The sequence below is a fragment of the Homarus americanus genome, unplaced genomic scaffold (assembly GCF_018991925.1).
Source record: "Homarus americanus isolate GMGI-L3 unplaced genomic scaffold, GMGI_Hamer_2.0 scaffold6354, whole genome shotgun sequence".
Lineage (NCBI taxonomy): Eukaryota > Metazoa > Arthropoda > Malacostraca > Decapoda > Nephropidae > Homarus > Homarus americanus.
The window spans coordinates 175,266-196,490 of record NW_024715548.1 but is presented as its reverse complement, the minus strand read 5'-3'; the positions used below and the strand labels follow the sequence as shown (position 1 = coordinate 196,490).

At 44.1% G+C, this 21,225-nt stretch overlaps 1 long non-coding RNA gene across 1 annotated transcript in view; it reads right to left on the bottom strand.

The window, feature by feature from the left end:
• Positions 1 to 21,225, bottom strand: part of LOC121857893 — an 87,060-nt gene that overhangs the window by 23,135 nt on the left and 42,700 nt on the right. Inside the window, exon 2 of the long non-coding RNA XR_006087290.1 lies at positions 10,351 to 10,398. This is a non-coding gene — a long non-coding RNA (uncharacterized LOC121857893). The remainder of the gene's footprint in view (positions 1 to 10,350; positions 10,399 to 21,225) is intronic.

Genomic DNA, 21,225 nt, shown 5'->3' with positions numbered 1-21,225 from the left:
TAATTGTATCTGATCACGACTTGACACACACTATACCCTGAGGGAGGAAGGAGTGACGGAAGAGGGGGGGTGGGTGAGAGTGACTGGGGGAGAGAGAGAGAGAGAGAGAGAGAGAGAACATCTGTGAGCTACACACTATAACCTCAGGGATCAACCGTTGGACACGACACAGCCAAATGGTGGTGGAGCTGTAGTAGAAGTGGTAGTAGTAATGGTAGTGGTAGTAGTGATGGTAATGGTAGTATTAGTATTATTCGTAGTAGTAGTAGTTGTGGTAATTGGGGGAAGCTGGAGGCCACGTTTAAGAAAGTAGTAGTAGTAGTAGTAGTAGTAGTAGTGGTGTCGGCCCGGGAGGCATCACACAGCCACACACCTCAACACCTTCCTCAGTGGTGGCAGAGTCCAGGCGTCAACGGGCAGGTGAGATGGGGTTGTCGGGCGGGATGTAGCCCAGCGTGTGAGTCAGGGTGTGAACCAGCGTGTGAGGGTGTGAACCAGGGGTGTGAACCAGCGTGTGAGTCAGGGGTGTGAACCAGCGTGAGCTGGGGTGTGAACCAGTGTGTGAGCTGTGGGTGTGAAACTTAGCGTGTGAGTCAGGGGTGTGAACCAGCGTGTGAGTCAGGGTGTGAACCAGCGTGTGAGTCAGGGTGTGAACCAGCGTGTAAGTCAGGGTGTGAACCAGCGTGTGAGTCAGGGTGTGAACCAGCGTGTGAGTCAGGGTGTGAACCAGCGTGTGAGTCAGGGTGTGAACCAGCGTGTGAGTCAGGGTGTGAACCCAGCGTGAGCTTCTGTGGTGTGAACCAGTGTGTGAGTCAGGGTGTGAACCAGTGTGTGAGTCAGGGTGTGAACCAGTGTGTGAGTCAGGGTGTGGACAAGGGTGTGAGTCAGGGTGTGAACAAGGGTGTGGACCAGGATGTGGACGAGGGTGTGGGTGGGTGAGAGCTGCAGCTGCCCCCCACCGAGGTGCCGCAACACACAAGATGGATCACCTCACCTTCCTCCTCTTCAACAATATTTGGATTAAAAGAGAGAGAGAGAGAGAGAGAGAGAGAGAGAGAGAGAGAGAGAGAGAGAGAGAGAGAGAGAGAGAGAGAGAGAGAGAAATAGGTAACTGTCCGCTCGTTGTTTTTTTTCTTCTCGTGTATTGTTCCGAGAGATAATTTTTACAGGTTTCTGGACGGATTACCTCTGCTTTACAAGAATGGGTCTTCACTTGCACGCCACAATAACAATAAAACAAATGAACTTTATTTTTTTTTGTATTTACCTTTATAATGAATGATTTTGACTAAAGATAATATTACCATCCTTATCATCACCAATTCATCATAAGATAGATTTAAGGTTAATGAGGTGGACCGCAAATATAAAATAAATAGATAAACACTAACAACTTGTATCAACACGAAGGCGAACAGAGGAGACAGATTAGTGTTCTCGTAACTGTAAGACTTCTGTGTACATCACTACTCATGTAAGAGACCTTTTACACACGATAAAATCTCTTCCCTAATGAAGAAAAATCCGCAAGTTAACTGTTCATAGTGATTCAGCCCAGCATCTCTTCAGAACACAGACACAGAAATAAATGAATGTCTCTTCTTTACTCAACGCGTAAATATAACTAGAGGTACATTTGTGAGTTCTGATGATCATTTAAGTCTCTACCCAAACCTGCTCCCTCCCTTCACCTCCTTCCCCTTACACCTCCTTCCCCCTTACATCTTCTCCCCGCTACACCTCCTTCCCCCTTACATCTTCTCCCCGCTACACCTCCTTCCCCCTTACATCTTCTCCCCGCTACACCTCTTTCCCCCTTACATCTTCTCCCCGCTACACCTCCTTCCCCCTTACATCTTCTCCCCGCTACACCTCCTTCCCCCTTACATCTTCTCCTCCCCTTTACATCTTCTCCCCGCTACACCTCTTTCCCCCTTACATCTTCTCCCCGCTACACCTCCTTCCCCCTTACATCTTCTCCCCGCTACACCTCCTTCCCCCTTACATCTTCTCCCCGCTACACCTCCTTCCCCTTCCCCTCCCCAGTACAACGCCGACCCCAGTCCACCCCAGATCACGATAACCTTGGACCAACCTTAAAAGCTAATCAGTTCTATGTGTCCAGGTAATAATTCAACCCATAAATCTGAACACAAGGCCAATACAATTACAAGTTATTAATTATTGTACCAGATACTGTATTTGATGTATGGAGGGAAGGTGGCCTGGTCTGGTTAAGTGATGAGGCTCTACCTGGTAAACCTGTCTTGTAAGTTTGGATTCATTAGACCCAAACCATTATCAGGGAAATGGTTGGACAAAACTGAAGAGGAGAAAAGAAAGAAAGAAGACAAAGTGAACGAAAAACAGAAGAAAGAAGAGAAAGACAAAGAATATAAACAGTGTCTTCAGAGGTAAGAGTAATGACTTAGTGAAGAGATAGAACGTCTCATAAAAATAAATCAAAGAGGAGTGTCACCTGAGCAGCCAGGTGTACCACCACCACCACCACCACTACCATCATCACCACCACCACTTCCATTACTACCACCATCACCTCCATCACCACCTCCATCATCACCACTATCATCTCCATCACTATCATCTGGACCATAACCTCCACCAAAAATCAACACCACCTCCACCATTACCACCACCACCCCTCCATCACCACTAATCACCACAAATCACCTCCATCACCACCTCCATCACAGCCACCACCACCTCCTTCACCGCCACCATAACCTCCTTCACCTCCACCATCAATCACCATCATCTCCACCAATAACCGCCATCATCTCCACCACCACTCTGAACCCCCGAGTCATGAGAGGAAAATCACAGAGCTTACTCCTGCTACACGATGCTATCAAGAGGTGGGAGTACAGTGACAGCAATTGGGTAGACGAGATGATTGCTGTGCTGTGCTTGTCTCAACTCTGTTCACTGATGACGATGATGATGATGACGATGATGATGACGATGATGATGACGATAATTACGATGGCGATGATGATAACGATGATGGTAATGATGATGAGGATGAAAATCTCTAACGAACAGATCAGCAATTCTCTCTTAGGATTCGCTGTTCCCAAGTTGATAGTTCGTGGCCATACATATTGATGGCGTAGGTATTCATGTGTAAATAAACGAATGACTGGAGATTTCTTACTAGACTGAATTCCCAATAGGAGAAAAATACTCTCTCTCTCTCTCTTTCATTCTTCCTTCCCCATTCTCTCTCCCCTCCCTCCCTTCCCCTCCCCCCTCTCTCCCCCCCCCCTTCCCAAGCAAATTTACCTTCTACACTTAGGAGTCTTCACCTGTAATAAACACACACGTACTTATCATTACCGGAATTACCCAGGTGAAAGACAGCGTGAAGACATCCAGCTTCACGCATCAGGTGACACATATACCAAGTGATGACTGAACTGCATCTCAAACCCGTGACCACATTCTCCGGCCGTGTTGTTGACGGACAATGTTAACAGGAGGAGAAAAAGAAACCCAATTGTCTTCATTACTGCTTTATGACTCATGTTCCTGATTGGTTATGAAGATTAGCGCCGTCAGCTTATTTCACCTGATGATTATACACCTTATTGCTGCCTGGGAGGGTTAGGTTAGGTTATATTACGTTAATTTAGCTTGGGTTGGGTTGGGAAAGATTAGATTAGATTAAATTAGATTAGATATGTTAGGATTGGTTAGGGTTATGTTAGGTTAGGTTAGTGTTAGGTTAGGATCTTTAATCTTAAGGTGAAATAAGGTGGGGGCTAATCTTCACGTGGTCCCATTGCCCAAATCAACATGCAACTACTGTATTGTTCACTGTCAATAGAATCCTGCTTATGGCGCCAGACTCGACGCTGAGGTGTGTGTGTGTGTGTGTGTGTGTGTGTGTGTGTGTGTGTGTGTGTGTATTGTGACACCTCCTAAAAAGACCTGAACTGAAGTCTGGGTGTTACTGCTTGGTCACCTTCAGGTCTTGCTGAGTCATCAGAGGAACCACAATTACCGACTCATCATCATCCCCGACTTACTATCACCGAATTACCACCCCCGACTCCTTATCTTCCCCGACATATTCATCATCCCCGACTCGACATCATCATCCACGACATATTATGGTTAATGGTGATCCCAGACGATGACACGCTCAGGTGGTCAGGTGCGACAGTTGGGATTATATGACTGCTAATTGAGAGACGAGGCAAGATGACTGTATTGAGAGAGAGAGAGAGAGAGAGAGAGAGAGAGAGAGAGAGAGAGAGAGAGAGAGAACATCACATACACTGGAAAATCAACACCCCAGGTATTTACTCATTAACACAAAAACCACCTGAAAATTAAGACACCCCAACTTATATCACCTGATGATTAAACACCCTAAACTAACCTAACCTAACCCCCTCCCCCAGGTAGTGTTAGGGCTTAATCGTCGGGTAAATTAAGCTGGGGTGTCTAATCTTCACGTAAAGAGGCACATTCCTATAGTAAGATCTGGGAAGGGGTTGTGTTGTGAGGGGCCACTGACCTTGTGTTTGTACTGGTTAGAGGGGAGGGGGGGTTGTGATGGTCTCCTTGAGTTGTTATTATTACTATTGTTGATGTTCATGTTATTATTATTATTATTATTATTATTATTATTATTGGTGTTGTTGTTGTTTCAATCACCAGCGCTTCAACTAATCTAAATTTTCTTAACCCAACCTAACCTTCCCGAACTTATGATGTATGTTGTGTAGAATGTATGATGTATGTTGTGTAGCATGTATGATGTATGTTGTGTAGAATGTATGATGTATGTTGTGTAGCATGTATGATGTATGTTGTGTAGAATGTATGATGTATGATGTGTAATAAGTCAGATGATGGTTAGCCAGTGCAGTTGGCGAGTTGTCCGGTCTTCTCGGACTATTCCTTAACACTGGGTCATGCAGCTCGTTAACTCAGGGTGTGGTTGTTGTGTTGGCGACAGCTTCTATACCTCAAACAAAATCAAGCCTAGGTGGTCCTCGGGCCGGCCATACGAGGGGGCAGCCATTATTAATGATGTATGCTGTGTATGATGTATGAATAATGATGGTACAATGTTACGTAAGTTTAAAATGTGTTCAGCTGTCACTCCCCTCCCTGCCACCCTGTTACCAGTACCCCGGAAGACCCCTGGCGTCGGCGTGAAATAATAACATTGTGATTGTTTTTTTTATGACCGAACTTCTGGCTGGTAAAAGTGTGTTCTGGTCTGGAGTGGCTGTCGACGTGTGTGTGTGTGTGTGTGTGTGTATTGGCAACCATGAAACTTGACGGCTGAAGACAGCGTTGGCAGCGATGGATAATTTTGGAAGTGATGGACAGTGTTGGCAGCCATGGACAGTGTTGGCAGCCATGGACAGTGTTGGCAGCCATGGACAGTATTGGCAGCCATGGACAGTGTTGGCAGCCATGGACAGTATTGGCAGCCATGGACAGTATTGGCAGCCATGGACAGTATTGGCAGCCATGGACAGTGTTGGCAGCCATACTAGACAGTCGCTTACCCACCCACGTCAATGAGTATCGTCCGTTGGTAGAGTCGTTCACCCCCACCACCACACACACCTCCAATAAACACATCCGCTGTCTTGTCTTCTACCTCCTCCTTACTTCTCGACTCTTTATCCAACTTCCAGTCATTTCTCTTCAATCTTCATCTATTACACAACTCACAATAAACAGTTAAAGAATCTTGTTAAATAATGATAATAATAAATACTACGCTAGGTGTCTCAAAATAATGTGTACATACTACCTCACACATCTCCATGGCGTTCACGTGAATGTTTATATTATAACATCAACATTCTCCTCACTTTTAACAGACTTCACACATCAACAAGTGAGGATAATGTTGTTGTTAAATTATAAACATTCACGTGAACGCCACGAGGATATGTAAAGCGAGGTGTATACATATTTGTGAGACATCCTGTACAGTAGTGGGCGCCGGGCCGTGTGTACAGAACGATGACTTCACAAGCTGCGGTTTATAATCTATGTGGTGGACAAACCCGCTACCTCGACCCGCCAGTTCAAGGTGTTGGTTGAATCGCCTACTGACGGTGGTGTTGCTTCAGGTTAAGTTACTCCTTGAAACTATACGAAAAAAAAGGGGAGATTACGTGAAGATTAGACACCCAAGCTTATTAAACCTGATGATTAATTAAGCACCCTAACGCTTACCTATAACCTATAATTTAATTTAACTTAACCTAACCTAAACTCCACCATTGAGGACGTTAATGTCACAGTGTACTCGACCGTATCCACACCATCACCAATCAAGTTTTCCCCCACCGTTTGTGCCCCTAGTGACGTATATGACAGCTCGTGTACAGTACAAAACACTAACCAACAAACTCAATTAATATTCCTGTCGAGTTCAAACGATATTATCAACTCAGGTGGTGAAATCTAATATAAAACCTCACGTAGCCAGATCTTATATATACCCACCCACCTATATTATATATTATCTTGCTATAGTATGCATATATTATTCTCAGCGGGCACTGCTCACACCTGTAACCTGCCCACCTGATAACTGTTACAGGTACTCTGAAGTTATTACAGTCGAACTAGTGATGTGGATCTCTCTTAATTCTTGGTTGTTGATGACTAATGTGTGTGTGTGTGTGTGTGTTAAGCTAGGGTACGTGTTTACAGGTCACAGGGTGGTGTGGTTAGGTTAGGTTAGGTTAGGTTATGTTGTGTTATGGTCAGCAAGCTCTTCTCGCAAGCGAGCGCACACGGGTTCGATCACCAGGCAGGGTGAAACTATGGGCAAGTTTCTCTACGCCATTTGCCTCTGTCTTCCCAGCAGTAATTGGGAACCTGGATGTTAACCGATTTGCGGATCGTGTTCCTGGGTAATGGTTAGCCAGTGCAGTTGGCGAGTTGTCCGGTCTTCTCGGACTATTCCTTGACACTGGGTCATGCAACTCGTTAACTCAGGGTGTGGTTGTTGTGTTGGCGACAGCTTCTTCACCTTAAACAAATTCACGCCTAGGTGGCCCTCGGGCCGACCATCCTCGTTATACGAGGGGCTTCCATTATTATCATTATTTAGGGTACGTGTTTAAAGGTCAAGGAGATTAGGTTAGGTTAGGTTAGGATAGGTTGGGTTAGGTTAGGATAGGTTGGGTTAGGTTAGGTTGTTTAATTTAAGGTGAAACAAGCTGTGGGAGGGGGGGGGGTCTAATAGTCAGGTTATCCAAATAAATTCCGCCCCCAAAACACACTAAGACAAAACCTTATGTAATATGTTAATTTTAGGAGTGATGCGGCGAGGATTAACTCACCTGGGGTATATGTTAGTATCTCTCTGTCTCTTCTAGTATCTCGTTCGCTCTCTCTTACTCTCCCTGTCTCTCTCTCTTACTCTCTCCCTACTGTCTCTCTCTCTCCTTCAGATATTCTCTCCCTCTCTTATTCCCTCTCTCTCTCTCTCTCCTCCGTGCCAGCCTGACCCACGCGCCCCGTCGCTCGAGTCAGTATAACGAGGTGGCCTCCACAACAGCTATTGTTTCACCAGACAAACTCAACTTAAATCTTCATGTCGTGAACGGGTCTTCAACTTCCTCCTCCTCCTACTTATTCTGCTCCTTCTCCTCCTCTTCCCCCTTCTTCTCGTCCTTCCTCCTCCTCCTTCTGCTACTCGACCCTACTCCTCCTCCTTCTCGACCCTCCTCCTCATCCTACTTCTCGTCTATCCCCCTCCTCCTTCTTGTCCTTCCTCTTCCTCCTTCTTGTCCTTCCTCCTCCTCCTTCTTCTCGAACCCCCTCCTTACCCTTTTCTCCTCCTCCTCCTTCTTCTCGTCCTTCTTCCTCCTCCCTCTCATCCTTCCTCCTTTTCCCCCTCCTTCTTCTCGTCCTTTCTCCTCCTCCTCCTCGTTCATTCAACTCTTCCTTCTCCTCCTATCCTACATACCCCAATTATCCACACACACTAACACACACACACACACACACACACACACACACACACACACACACACACACACACACACACACGACCTCTAATTATCTGATGTTTCTAAGGAGGAAAGAACAAACAAAATAATGAACGAAATAATAATTAAAATACATAATAAACACATTAAATAAGAGGAGACAATTATATCTATTATGATTAGACAGACAGACAGACAAACGGACGGACGGACGGACAGACAGACAGACAAACGGACGGACGGACAGACGGACAGACAAACGGACGGACGGACAGACGGACAGACAAACGGACGGACGGACAGACAGACAGACAGATGGATGGACAAATTGAAAGATATATATAGACAAAGATATATACAAATACTTATACAGATAGATAGATAGATAGATAGTTAGATAGATAGATAGATAGTTAGATAGATAGATAGATAGTTAGATAGATAGATAGATAGAACAATTGTTTACCCCGTATAGTTTATAATGGTTCACCTCACCCGTAAACAATGATGAAGCAGCGAGATAATTACACGCTCGTCAGCCTCGCCGTCAGCCTAACTCCTGACGAAGAGCTGACACGTCCACCAGCCTTACAATAATATTTGATGTATCTAAAGAGAAAAGAAATTGTTTGCTCATCATGTCGAGATGGTCGGAAGGTGGGAGGTGTGTGTGTGTGTGTGTGTGTGTGTGTGTGTGTGTGTGTGTGTGTGTGTGTGTGTGTGTGTGTGTGTGTGTGTACAGGTATTGTTTAGGTGTCTAATTGTGTTTTGGTTAGTTTATGTTATGTTATGTGGTTAGGTTAATTATGTTATGTTATGTGATAAAGGTTAGGTTAATTATACTAGGTTGACTATGTTATGTTAGGTTATGTTATGTTACGTTATGTTATGTTATGTTTATCTTATGTTAGGGTAGAGATAATAAGGATAGATTAAGGTTATATTAAAACTAGATTATGAAGTTTAAACATTAGATGAAATTAATTGAGTTACCTGATAGTCACATAATCCAAGACTCAGGTACCAGTTAATCAACCCCTCCCTACACGGTGTTTAATGTAATGACTGTCTTAAAGTTCTTCACTATCATCTTCTAAGATAACCACAGTCATCCTCCTCCTCATCGTCACCATCACCGTCCTCTAAGATAACCACAGTCATCCTCCTCCTCATCACCATCACCGTCCTCTAAGATAACCACAGTCATCCACCTCACCATCACCGTCCTTCCTCACGTCTTCAACACCTCGGAGAAGATGAGGAAATCATATTCAAGAAAGTTGGGATCACGCGTGTGGAGATTACAGGTAGCCCATCCCAGCTTATTTCACCTGATGATTAAATACCCTACCCTAACCAAACCTACCCAACCCCTAACATACCCCAGCTTATCATTAAACACCCTAACCTAACCTAACCTAACGTAACCTAACCTAAACCTCACCAGGTGGCGTTAGAGAGTTTAGTCATCAGGTGCAATAAGCTGGAGTAACATTATTTTTCAAGTGGATCCAAAAGTTTAAACACATCAAGTTATCTCCCAGTGATCAGTTGAGTTAAATCACAAAGTTAACATCAAGATAGAACGTAGATACAACACACACTTACACTGTTGCAGGAACTGGTTATCACACACTGTATCGAAACCCGTTTGTGTAAATAATTTCAGGTTGAACTTTTCATTCCAACACTTGAAAATGAATCCAGAATCACATGTTTGTGTTATGTCTTTTCGAATCATTTCCATACACGTAAGAGTTGGGTTATGACTACATGAATCAACACCTGGTTTGTTCACATCTAACACACAGTAACAGGTCGTTTACATTATGTTCCCGCCATCACTATCCTGTAACACGCCGCTTTATACACGTATATATTAAGACTCACTTCACCACAGTAGCGACCTCCAGTACTTCCTGAGCTGCCTGTGTTGTGAGGGGGACCCAGCCACACTGTGAAGGTCTCTGGGCTTAATGGTGTAATATATTAATGATGACCTTAACGCCGTGGCATTTTAGTCGGCCCTGGGTGAGTTGCAGCTTCGATTGACGATTAAGAGTGACTGAGAACTACGAGCCAGGGTGCATGACATCCCCGGCTCAGGGTGCATGACATCCCCGGCTCAGAGTGTATGACATCCCCGGCTCAGAGTGTATGACATCCCCGGCTCAGAGTGTATGACATCCCCGGCTCAGAGTGTATGACATCCCCGGCTCTGAGTGCATGATTTCCACGGCTCTAAGTGCATGTAAATAGTTAAAGTTTCTTCAGGCGTTTCCTACACGTGTTTGACGCATAATTCCCTAAACTAAGGAGACTATCAGTTAACAGGTGGGTCATATCTTACCTGAGGAGTTAATGATCACCAGCCGCCACCTGGACCACACCAAAATATCTGTAGGAGGAAAAAAGAAACAAAATTAATGACAAATACTTAGGTTTGGTCAGCTTGATATTTGTTAGAACATTAAGCATAAGGATATAGGTGAGGTGGTCACCGGGGAAGACACACATAAATACATATATAATAATAATAATCGAAGCCCAAGGACCACCTAGGCGTGAACTTGTTTAAGGTGTAGAAGCTTCTCGCCAACACAACAACCACACCCTAAGTTAACGAGCTGCATGACCCAGTGTCAAGGAATAGTCCGAGAAGACCGGACAATTCGCCAACTGCACTGGCTAACCATTACCCGGGAACACGATCCGCAAATCGATTAACATCCAGGTTCCCAATTACTGCTGGGTAGACAGAGGCAAATGGCGTAAAGAAACTTGTCCATAGTTTCACCCTGCCTGGTGATCAAACCCGGGTCCACTACCTTGCGAGGTGAGCATGCTGACCATTACACCACAGGTCACCCACATGCATTCCTCTACCTTTAAACCAATTCTTAGGTACACAGAACTTCGTGACTGGTGATGTAAACTTGACCTATATAATTAAGTAACTTGATGGATTAACACACATTTAAACTCTATATGAACACACCATAGTCTCTGGAGGCTACGTTAGAGATTCAATTAATTAAAGATATTGAAATTAGAGTCACCAGGAATTATCACAATTTACCAATATTTTAACAGGTAGATGACTGAGGGGGCTATGTTTCACCTGCCAGGTAATCCATGTCATAATGCCACTCATCACGTATAGATCTGTCATTGACGGTCTTGACAGTGTTGAAGCAGATGTTGACACTTGACACCCACATGTGACGTGGTGTTAGCAGGCAGCCAATACACACACACACACACACACACACACACACACACACACACACTCCTACCCATTCTGTCTCACACATATAATAGAGTAATACATATTCTCTCTCTCTCTCTCTCTCTCTCTCACCAGCAGCCATGGCCCGGGAGAGCAATACAATATCAGGTGTAGATTTTTGTCTCATTCTTAAGGTAATACATCAGGCCTTTCTCTTCCACCTCCTCCTCTTCTTCTTTTCTCTCCTCCTTTCCTTTCTTTTCCCTCCTCCTTTCCTTTTTCCTCTCCGCCTTTCTTTTCTTCCCTCTTCTCCTCCCCTTCTTCCCTTCCATCTCCTCTCACTCTTTTCTCTCCTCTTTCCCTTCCTTTCCCTACCGGACCTATGAAGCATTGAGACCAGCCACATTAGAGAGAGAGAGAGAGAGAGAGAGAGAGAGAGAGAGAGAGAGAGAGAGAGAGAGAGACATAACGTCTTCCAGAGAAACGCAGGACTGAGTGACACACTTTAACGTCATGGTGACAAGGAAAGAGAGTCAGTGTGTGTGTGTGTGTGTGTGTATAAATGTCTGCGCATGTAGCCAAGTGAAGAAGGGAAGTGGCCATATGCTGATGTGTGGCCATGTGTAGGTGGGGTGTGGCCATATATAAGTGAGTGTGGGCGGCGAGTGGCCATGAGTGGGCGGCCTGAGTGGGTGAAGATATATATAAAAGACTCCACATTTTTTATTTCACATTTCCCCGAAAAGGATTAATTTTCCACGTCTAAGCGAGTCGGAATTTTAATTTCATCAACAAAAAGAGAATTGTGTGAGAGAGAGAGAGAGAGAGAGAGAGAGAGAGAGAGAGAGAGAGAGCCACCCTCCTCGTCTTATTATAATATGTATATCTACACATCTACATAACTCTATGAATACATAAATCTTTTACATTTCCTCGTATGCGACAGCGAGGATAAACTACAGGTCATCCTTATACCTTCCACACATACACACACACACACACACACACTGCCTCAACCATCGTCAGGCACCCGTCATATCCCAGGCTCTTAATGACACGTTACATACCCTGTGTCCAGCCGCATGACGGATCAATTACCCTGTGTTTAGAGTCGCCACGAATACAGGTTGAAACAATGTGGTCCTGAGAAGCGTAAAGTGATAACCGAAACAAAAACAAGTATCTCTCACAAGCGTGTAAATAAATCTAGGCGCCCACTGGACACACAGGAGACGCAGTGGACCGCACACAAGGCAGCGCATGACGGGCGCAGGACTGTGTCGGGTTGTGCGGTGTAGTGGTTGAAATAGTTTTTGCTCGGCACGTCGATGAGTCAGTAGTTTCAAGGCATTTAATAATCGATTTTTGATATGACGAAGTAACTTATAAAGGCTGTTTGGAGTCCACGGTACTGTATAACACTAGCCATCCTGACGACATGAAAACCAAGCTGGAGGATGACATATGGGATCGAGTAGCTGAAGCTCTCAAGTTAGAAGACGGCGTGTGCAAACATTTATGATCAATATTAAAACTAATATTGAACATGAAAGTAATTTCCTTTATTGTTCAGTACATGACTCTACCAGGCAGCCAGGCAGACTGATGGTCAATGTGTGCACCACACCTGTGCTGTGCTGCCCTGCTAAGAAAGATCACGTGAAGATTAGACACCCCAAATTATTTCACCTAACGATTAAATATCCTAACACAAACTTAACCTAACTTAAACTAAACTAACTTAACCAAACCTAGCACTAACCTAACTTAATTAAGCCTAACATAATCAACCTACCGGTAACATAACCTAACCAAACCTAATCTAACCTAATCCCCCAGGTAGCGTTAGGGTGTTTTAATCATCAGGTGAAATAAGCTGGGGGTGTGTAATCTTCAGGTGAACCACAATAGGTACACCCCAGAAGTGTGGACATGACGCTGGTGATTGTGTCTTTCTTCTGGTGGGTGACAAATTCTTTCACGACGCTCGCCCACCCACCCGTGACACACACACCCACGACACCCACTTACCAACCCACCCATTCGTAACGCTCACCCACCCACCTACGACACCCACTTACCAACCCACCTATTCGTAACGCTCATCCACCCACCCACGACACCCACTTACCAACCCACCCATTCTGTAACGCTCACCCACCCAAATTCACGATACACCCACTTTACCAACCCACCTTATTCGTAATGCCTATCCACCCAATTTCATTGACACCCACTTACCAACCCACCCATTCGTAACGCTCACCCACCCACCTACGACACCCACTTACCAACCCACCCATTCGTAACGCCCACCCACCCAACAAACCACCCGTGAGACACATTCATAACACCCACCCACCTCTCTCACTCTCCTCTCTCTCACTGTCCTCTCTCTCACTCTCCTCTTTCTCAGTCTCTAGTTCCTTCATCCAATAACTCTCACATCTGGAGAAATCACAATAATAATTACACAACAGAAAGTCACACATGTAAGAGTGAATAGCTGTGTATGTATGTATGTATGTATGTATGTATGTATGTGCGTTTGTTTTATTGTGTGTGTGTGTGAGTGTGTGTGTTGTGGCCCATACGAACACAGAGTCTACCTAAAGAATAATAATTAGGCTGACTTGTGTTCTCTCTCTGACAGCTAATCAGTCCAATAACGGAAGATTCTCTAATAATTAGCCTGTCAATCAATAGCTTCTTTTATGAGGGGTCTTGAGTCAGTAACAGAGAGAGAGAGAGAGAGAGAGAGAGAGAGGGTAGAAAGCGGTGCAGGCTCATAGGCCTCTTTGCTCCTCCCTCTCTCTCAATACACTCCAACTCAGTACATAATAATTTTGCCCCAGTAATTATGCAGTGTGTCACGTGTTAAATATTACCAGATTCGAGCGTCCAGCAGGCAGTGACGGAGATGTTTTAATAAAGAGGGGCATGACGGTAGGAAGCAGAGTGCCCATTAGAATGCCTTGTGGAGGGTATGCCACACATATATACTGTACCCACAAAAGTTATACACATACACATATACACACTAAATTACACACATACACCCTGTCTTTACACACACACAGAAATACGCTCTGTAGTTACACATAATACACCCTGCAGTCATAGATATACTCTGTAGTTACACACATGCACACTATTTATACATATACACACTGTAACTACACATGTACACGTACAAATATACACTGTAATTACACACATACACTAATACTCAACTTAACCTGGTTCAATTCTCATCAATAAACGCAAATTATAAGTGAAAAGAAAAGAAATAAATGGAAAAAGTTGTTTGTCTTCGAAATATACAGTACAGACTTACACATACACACAAACACACACATACATACACACTTACTCATAAACACAGAAAAATACACGTAATCCACACGCAAAGACATGCATATACTTACACACACACACAAACTAAGCACATTCACATACCTACACACGCACACAGAGAATTACCTTCACCTCTCACACACACACAAACTAAGCACATTCACATACCTACACACGCACACAGAGAATTACCTTCACCTCTCTCTCACACACACAGACTAAATCCACACACTCTGCATACCTACACACGCACACAGAGAATTACCCACCTTTCACACACACACACACACACACAGATTCAAATTCTCTCACTACACCAGCCACAAGATGCTTCCACTACACTCTCAGGAGGACTGAGGAGAACATACGAGACTGTTATTATCTCCTCATATTAACTATTCTCTTCGCTGTTTTTCTGCCTCTCCCCTGTTTCTCATCTAGACTCCACAACACAGTTACCACCACAGAGAATAATCATAATTGCTTATCATTTCACCATTTAAATGTTTATGTTATAAGTCGCACTCCCTTTTGAGATCACTTTTGGCTACGATTACTGAGCTCAAATCCTGCCACTCCTGACCTGACTGATGGATATGCACCTTTATATGTAGTAATTATGTACCTATACTGTTATGTCTGAATAATGAGAAGAAAAAAACATATGTATAAACAAGAGAGGAAGGAGAGAGAAGCCCTGAGGTAACCCGCTGTTACTGCCGCGTCACTTTACCTTCGCCCTTCCTCAAACACGGAGGCACCGTCCGTCACTTCACCTCTGTCCACCAGTCACTTCAGCTCTCAGGCCGTCACTCCAGGGTCCTCTCGACTCCCCGCAAACCCGTCACAACACACCTACACACTCACATAAATTCGTCGTACGCTCCGTCACAACATCAGCCACACATAAATTCCCAGAAACCAAACTGGAAGCCCCACCATGGAAAAGAATTATCAGATCACACCAAGATTAGGACACCCTTGTTTACTTCACCTGATGACTAAATGTCCTCACCCTATCTGTGGGGTTAGTTGAGGTTAGCATTAGGTTAAGTTACCGTTTTAAGCTAGGTTAGGTTAAGTTAGCGCTAGAATAAGTTAGGTTAAGACAGCGTCAGGTTAAGGTAACGTTAAAGTGTGTTTGATCATCAGGTAAAATAAGCTGGGGTGTCTAATCTTCACGTGATCTTTTTTTCTATCCCCATTACCCCGTTAGTTCACGTTAAGTAGTTCTGGCATGTTGAGTGGATTCCGGGTCACGTTAAGTAGATTTCGGGTCATGTTAAATGGTATTTCATTCTATAACCTGAAACATAATAGATGGCTTGTTTAAGCGTATGGGAGAGAATGATTCAACAAGACTCTGGTCGGGTGAACAGGTGAGTCACAGGTGTGTCAGTCAGGTAAAGGCTCTGAATAGACTCACAGGAAACGTGACTTAACACCGACGATGGACTCTGAACTATGTATATCAAGGTTAATTAGTTCACCGGTTCATTTAGGTCGACTCAAATACACAAGGGGTTCAGACTTACTGCCAATCAGGGGTCAAATTCTCAAAGATAAGTAAACTTTATTTTTTTTAAGATTTTCAAAATACTTAAATTATTTCCCCCTTAAGATCGGGAGAATTAATTAAGCAACATCAATATTTGTTCTTTAAAGGTACGAGACGCAGATGGAGATGGCGTCAATATCCCTCTTAGACTCTACAGAACTAGACACCTTCTCTCGTCACTGTAGTTACTGTGGAGAATATACCCTAACCCCTTTCTTTTCCTCCCCCCTTCCCTCTTGTTCTCTCCCTCCCTCCTCTCTTCGCCCCTCCCTCCCTCTATTCTCCATTCCTCTTTCCTTTTCCTTCCTTCTCTCTCGTTATCTCCCTCCTTCCCCTCTTCCTCCTCCATTCCCCTCTCTTTTCCCTCCTTTCCTCCCTTCACTTCCTTCCCCCCACTCCCTTCTACCATCTTCCATCCCTTTCTCCTTTCCCCCCTTCTCTCCCTTCACTTCTATTCCCCTTCTCCGTCCTTCCATTTCGTTCCCTCTTCGTCCTTCCATCCTTATATCGTTTCCCTCCTCCTCCCTCCATCTCCCATCCCATTTTTTCTAGCCCTCCCTACCTCCCTCTCCTTCCCTCCCATCCTCTCTCCCAGCTCCCTCCTTCCCTCCCACCCCATCCCTCTAACCCTCTTTCCCTCCTCAATCCCTACCTTCACTTCCTCTCCCTCCTTCCCTCTCACACAAACAAGGATCGTCTCTCACAGGCACTCCATTACACACACACACACACACACACACACACACACACACACACACACACACACACCTTTAGACGGCCACAACCAGTCATCGGATTTCTCGTCGACGAATCATCACTTAAGTAGAGGGGAGGAGGTGAAGCCATAATGTAAACAGGTGTTGTTTGATCACCTCATAGAAAACATAACACAGCGGGATTTGTTGACCTGGAGTTATCACGGTTGGATACGGTGAGGGGAGGATTAATATTAGTACATGTAAATAAGTTGGGAGAGAGAGAGAGAGAGAAATGTCTTGTGTGTGTATGTGTACTGTACAGGGGTATGTGTGTATGTGTGTGTGTCTGTCTGTGTGTGCATGTGTACTGTATGTATGTATGTATGTATGTGTGTGTGTGTGTGTGTGTATGTGTACTGTACAGGGGTATGTGTGTATGTGTGTGTGTCTGTCTGTGTGTGCATGTGTACTGTATGTATGTATGTATGTATGTGTGTGTGTGTGTGTGTGTGTGTTAGCGCGAGCAACACATAATTGGGTCCCTTGTAACAAAATATTACCAGTAACAACTTCTATATTCGGTAATAAACATTCAGTAACCGCTCGGCATCATGTTTTACTCAGTCTCCCCTACAACCAGACACTCACGTTTTCTTCTGATGGAAATGAGTTTACGTACTTCACTTCCAAACACGGACCTAATATAACTCACAGTCATAGATAGATAGATAGATATATAGATAGATAGTGCAGGTATATAATGGCAAACTTTAAATTAATTCTACCTTGTTTGTAGATCTTTTGCATTTCTCTATTTCCTTCCAATTTTGTTTCGTCTTTTTTTTCCTTATTAAAATATAAAGAAGCTACAGGGAGCAACACAGGATTATCCATGACAGTAATACGAGTCTACACTAGTCGATGATAGTGTCCGTTAATTAGTACACACACACACGCACACACCTAGTAGTGGTGGTGGTGGTAGTAGCAACAATAGTAATGGTAGTGGTAATAGTCTTAGTGTTAGTAGCAGTAGTGATGGTAGTGGAAGTAATAGTAGTGGTGGAAGTGGCAGTAGTAGTGTTAGTAATAATAGTAGTGGCAGTAGTAGTAGTGTAAGCAGTGTTAGTAATAATAGTAGTAGTAGCAGTAGTAGTAGTGTAAGCAGTGTTAGTAATAATAGTAGTAGTAGCAGTAGTAGTAGTGTAGTGTTAGTAGTAGTAGTAGTAGGTGCTAGTGGTGGTGGTGGTGGCTGGGGTCGAGCGAGCAACGTCCGCTGGAGTGTGTCCGTCAACCCGGTGACGCTACACTGATCACCAGCCAGCTACTAGTTCTCCTCCTCCTCCTCCTCTTCCTTCTTTCTGCTGTTTCTGCTGCAATGAACCGCTGTTACACGCTGCTAATTGCCGTTAACAGCGTGTCTTTAGCGGTGCTGCACGTTGCTGTTGCTGTTATACCCCCACGTTGGACCCTGCTGTTGCATGTTGCTGTCATATATTTTAGTTCTACTCCTCAGGCGCCGTTGCTGCTGCTGCTTCCCGCTGTTACGAATGTCTGTTGCTGCTTCCCGCTGTTAAGTCCACTCGCTGTTGCTGCCCGCTGTTACGTACACTCGTTCCTGTTATCTGTCTACATTAGCCCTGTCATGTGATGATGTACTGTACACGTTCGAGTGTGTACACACATATAACACATATCACGGAGGTCTTGTCTCTTTAAAAAGTCTAGGCTGTGTGTGTGTGTGTGTGTGTGTGTGTCAACATGCAGTCATCATCTTCATGACTGGCGTTGCGTGCACACACAGCCCCCGTGACCACGAGGCTCCTGTACCATAAACCTAACGCCAGCACAAGCAGTCAACATCGCGAGTGTTTTCTTCTACCTGCATAGAACTTAAGCCAGACGATCGTTCGCCAACATAAGTAATCAACATTGCCTGGCGTTCCTCTCCTGCTACACTGATGCGCTTACAGAACTTAACCTTTAACGAACGATCATAAATACATGGCTCTCCTTACTAGTCCATTACGACACGCTTCTTGTAGGTTCGCCAGACGAACGTTCGCCCTCCTTGGAACCAAAGTTCCCTCACCTGAACTTAAGCCAGACGATCGTTCGCCAACATAAGTAATCAACATTGCCTGGCGTTCCTCTCCTGCTACACTGATGCGCTTACAGAACTTAACCTTTAACGAACGATCATAAATACATGGCTCTCCTTACTAGTCCATTACGACACGCTTCTTGTAGGTTCGCCAGACGAACGTTCGCCCTCCTTGGAACCAAAGTTCCCTCACCTGATAAATACCGGTAACTCACTCAAGACGTTAATTAAGTGATCAATATGAAGGCGATATACAGAGCCAGGTAACTCACTCGCATGGTGGAGGTCAACTGATTTATACTTCACTGACATGCGAGGCTCACACACACACACACACACCTTTACCATACATGTCTCTTAAGTGGTTTATATATAGTTTCTTTGCGTTATAAGCACTTCATCTAACGTACCTGTGTGTGGGAGGTACCGTATGTGGCTATAATATAAACAGTACAGCGTCACCCCGCGGCCACCACAAACTACACCGCTGTGCCTAATACATTATCACTGGTATACACGCTGGAAATACTAGACATGTTTCATCATTATGTATTCCGTAAATCAATATATAATTCCCTATTCTTATTTCTAAACTACGTACCGCTACAAGGATGCGTGTCATCAAAAAAAAGATAGACACATTGATTACTAAACAACGCGATTTTGTTATACAGGGGTAGCTTATACGTCACAGTTGAGGGATCTCTGTAATCTCATTGGCAGAGGCTAACCAAAGACGTCACTATCGCAAAGTTCTGGTTCTCATTGGTAGGAGCCACAAGTGACGTCACTAACCCTGCCTCCGATTGGTCAAGGGAACGCGGGAAATTGTATCAGATCGATTGCTTGGCGTCACCTGGTCTATGGCGTGCATTATCCAACAAACTGAGCCGCGTGTTTCCCCCACGCCGGGACTCTCTTCAGCTTGATGTAATTCTTAATACGATTAGATATTAAGATATATCAGATTGTATACTTCAAACAGTACAAATAACTCATTAGCTTACACACACAAATCATAATTATCATACACATTGTGATTAACTAACTCGTCTACACTGATGCCGCTCTCAGTGTTAAAAATCGACCCAGATAACAGGCTACTCTACTGTATATGTCTGGTAAATAATCGATATCGTTCATTATTTAAGTGGTCGTTCACGAACAGCGGCTAATCTATAACTAGGCGGCTCGACCCACAGCAAACAATGAAATATGAGGGGTGTGTGTATGTTTGCTTACCCCAGTGTGTGAGTGTGTGTGTGTTTAAGTGTTTGCAAATCGTGAGGATATTTGTGTATACCCGCGTATGTGTATATGTGCATGACTGTGTATGCTTGTGAACGCTGGAGTAAAAGTGAGTGTATGAATGTATTGTACAGTAAGTGTATAATTTCCTTGTATCTCTGGACATACCAACCTACCATTAACGTTAGTCAATATTTGGACCAAAATCGTCACCCAAACTATACAACCAAAATTCTGAACCAGATATAATAAATACTTACAAAAAATAAAGTATTATATCGGACATAATTCAAATATACACAACTAGCAACACTACCACGAGAATTAGCTAAAAATAGAGAATTACCATCTTAACATTAACACCGAATTTTTTTTGTATTACAGTGTTATTTTTCTTTGCGTTTTTATTTTAACATATAATAAAGAGAAGAGATTTAATAGCCCTAAATTAATTATGAATACGATACTACTCGGTAACCAGATACTGCTAGGGGTTATAATTAAGTGAATTTTGCTCGTAACTACACAATATAGGGGCATTATTCTTCATTATGTCGACGTATCGTATGGCGCACCTAACGCCATTAACGCTTTACATTGAATATAAAGTTGTTAGTGTATTTACGTGTCAAGAAATGGTGGGGTTGGCTCTTTCTTTCTGGTTATCTGCCAATTTCTCTCAACACCGATAGCTTTAAGCGAGAGTCGGGGGATGCGATGAGAATCTTATTAGGTTAGGTTAGGTTAGGATAAATTAGGTTAGGTTAGGTTCGGTTCGGTACGAAATCTTTTTGAAAATCTGGTCATTGTTTCCCTGTGGTTCATTTGCATCTTATTTACATGATATCCGTCAAACTTGCAGATGTCATTTGAATTCTCAACGACGGCACTTTAGCTACCACTAGCCGAGGCTGTAATGAGTAAAATGGTGATGATGGTGGGGAGGGGCTGGTGGGAGTAGGTTGGTGGGAAGGGGGGTTGGTGGGAGAGGTGGGGGAGGGGCTGGTGAGGAGGGGGTGTTAAGGTAATGG